This window comes from Puma concolor, chromosome C1 (genome assembly GCF_028749965.1).
Source record: "Puma concolor isolate L17-30 chromosome C1, mPumCon1.1.hap2, whole genome shotgun sequence".
Lineage (NCBI taxonomy): Eukaryota > Metazoa > Chordata > Mammalia > Carnivora > Felidae > Puma > Puma concolor.
Genome location: NC_141674.1, coordinates 172,130,784 through 172,134,024, shown reverse-complemented (window position 1 = coordinate 172,134,024; position 3,241 = coordinate 172,130,784). Strand labels below are relative to the sequence as shown.

The 3,241-nt window shown below is 37.3% G+C and overlaps 1 pseudogene; it reads left to right on the top strand.

Moving 5' to 3' along the window:
• Positions 1-2,343: 2,343 nt before the first annotated feature.
• LOC112872137 (large ribosomal subunit protein eL33 pseudogene) lies at positions 2,344-2,709 on the top strand (annotated as a pseudogene).
• Positions 2,710-3,241: the final 532 nt, after the last annotated feature.

Genomic DNA, 3,241 nt, shown 5'->3' with positions numbered 1-3,241 from the left:
CCATGGATTTTCTAATTGAAGACTTACTTCATTATCTTCACTTTAATGATGAAAAAAACCGAGGCTTGGAAAAATTAAGCAACTCACCCAGATGAGCTAAAATTCAAACTTAGGTTTACTGATTCATTTAATCACTAGGCTGTATGACCTCCCTGAGCTAATTAATAGTTTAAATTATGAAATTTTATGAGGAAGTTTTGCCCTTAATAAATGATGGCTACCCACTTTTATCATTTTTATCATTTTCTTTCATTTGCTTTTTTCATTGTATTTGATTCTATACTTATGCTCTCCTTAAGTTTAGTTAACTGTCCAAAAATCCAAGTTCCTTAAAGAAGTTAATATTGATGAACAGGAATTTAGCCATTTACTGCACTCCTGCTCTTATCATTTTGACTAACATTCATTCAATGAATTTTTGTTGACTACTGTAGTAGATGCTATTAGCTAGCTATCCCATAGGCCATTCCCAAGACCCTCTTCCCCTTTGCTTACCTCTGCTAAAGCATTTGGACATTTTTAATATTTACCTTCCAGACTCCTTCTTTTCAGCTAGGAGTGGCTATATGACACAATTCTGTTCAATAACATGTAAGCAAAAGTCACCTGGGAGTCTGTACAAACATCTCCACTGCCTGATAAAAGTGACAAAGGTTGCTAGTGTCACCCCTTTCCTTCTCTTTTTGCCTAGATTATAAACATAATGCCTAGAACTGAGGCAGCCATCTTGTGTCTGACAGTCAAAAAACCTAAGGACCAAAGAACAACACATGAAAGATGGCAGTGCAGATATAGAGGGAAAAGTCCACTCTAACCTTGTGACAGTCAACACTCAGCAGTCTTATAAAGTGTAGGTAAATGTCCTTATAGTTAAAGGCTCCCTTGGCTGCATTTTTTGTAACTCAGAATCAAAAGACAATTCAAACTCATACATGTGCTAGCCAGGTTCCAGGCACTTTCCTAACTCCGGTGCCTACAGCAAACATTTTCACAGAACTCACATTCTCATGGAAAAGACATTCAACAAATAAGCAAGTGAAGGATTTTGAGTGTTATAAAGAACAATAAAGCAGGGGAATAGAACAATAAGGTAAGGGAATACCTTACCACTTCCAAGGAAGTGACATTTGACCTAAATAAAATGTGGGAAAAAACCATGCTTTGGACAAAACCATCTTTCTTTTAAGCTAAAGAAACAGTATGCACAAAAGCCATGAGACAAAATGCCTGACATATTTGAGGACCCACAAATGGCCAGTATGATTGAAGCCCAGATAATTAGGAAGAGCAGAACACTGCCACAAAAGTAAGCAATGCAGTTAATATCCATAAACTTTCATTTTAAAGCCTTTTATTTATCTGGAAGCATTTCATTTCTTTAAAAGGTCATTCACTTGACTTTTGATAATTTACCGTCATGCACTAAAAAGTTTTTGTAGAGCATTGTCTTATCTCCAATATCATTTATCCATGACATCATTGGAACATTTCAAACACTCATCCATTCACCTGTTTTTAAGGACATTGGTGACTCCAAATAACAGTGAAGTTTCTTCAAAGTGTGTCTTCAGTCACACAAGGGATGAATGACAGCACTTGCTGGGATCATAAAATCAGGTCTCTGAACAAAGGTGTGGCATATTTTTCACACTTCATTCCCTAAGATGCTCCCAGCACTGACCTACAGCACTTTCTTAACTGAGTTAGCACCTAAGAATGGAAAAAATTAAACAATTTCCTCACAACATGTTCAGAAATTTTGACATCCACATTTAATGATGAACTATGGTATTCCTTCAAGTCACCATCTGTTAGCAGAGCTGTTTTAGAGGCAGTGGTGCAAAAATGCTGGATATTTCCCTCTATGAGAAGACAGCTGGGAGACAAAAGAGAAAAATGATAGATGCTAATCTAACCAATTAATCTGGTTTCCATATCCCTTTGTATAAGCGTTATGGCAATAAGCTAAGGATGATTGCTTTTCACCTTGCATCTTAGAGGGGGAAAAGTGATAGATTTGCAAAAAGTTAGAACAGTTCTAAAAATGGAATCAGAGGAAAACGCTATACCAAGTGACAAGGCTAGATTCTCTTTTAATGCATATTTGAAATTCTAATATTAATGTGTAGTTGAACTCATGATAAGGTAAGTCTCCAACACTCCATCGTAAATCTAAATGTTGAATCTGAAGATAAACATAGATACATTCATAGAAATAAAAAATATCAGATTATATTTCCTTTATATTGTATTAAAATATTTATGAAAGTTCTATTCAAGCTCTTTCCATCATCTTGAAACCTGTGGAGGCCTACTAAGAACAGGACTCCTAAAACGACAAATATGTCTGTAAGGTTGTGGTCCAAAGCCATTTTTGGTGGCTATAAGTAGGGTCTCTGGAACCAGACTTTAAGCTCTTCTTAAAATTGAAGGAGTTTATGCTCAAGAGGAAACTGAATTCTATCTAAGCAAGAGATGTGTTTATGTATACAAAACAAACAACAACACAGTGACTCCTGGTGGCAAACAGAGTAAAATCAGAGTAATCTGGGAAGAAGTACCTCGTGCTCCTGGAAACAGTGGCATGGTTCATGCCAAATTCCGAAGCAACCTGCCCACTAAAGCTATTGGCCACAGAATCCGTGTGATGATGTCCCCCTCAAGGATTTAAACTAACTGAAAAGTAAATACATAAAGGTATAGATTTGTTCTCTTGTAGAAAGAAAGAAAGAAAGAAAGAAAGAAAGAAAGAAAGAAAGAAAGAAAGGAAGGAAGGAAGGAAGGAAGGAAGGAAGGAAGAAAGAAAGAAAGAAAGAAAGAAAGAAAGAAAGAAAGAAAGAAAGAAAGAAAGAAAGTTCTATTTAATATAAGAGAAAGTGTTTCTCTATAGAAGTATTCCAGCTAGGGGCGCCTGGGTGGCGCAGTCGGTTAAGCGTCCAACTTCAGCCAGGTCACGATCTCGCGGTCCGTGAGTTCAAGCCCCGTGTCGGGCTCTGGGCTGATGGCTCAGAGCCTGGAGCCTGTTTCCGACTCTGTGTCTCCCTCTCTCTCTGCCCCTCCCCCGTTCATGCTCTGTCTCTCTCTGTCCCAAAAATAAATAAACGTTGAAAAAAAAAATTAAAAAAAAAAAAAAAGAAGTATTCCAGCTAATGGCACAAAAACAGACACTCAGATCAATGGAACAGGATAGAGAAGCCAGAAATGGACCCACAAACGTATGGCCAACTAATCTTTGAGAAAT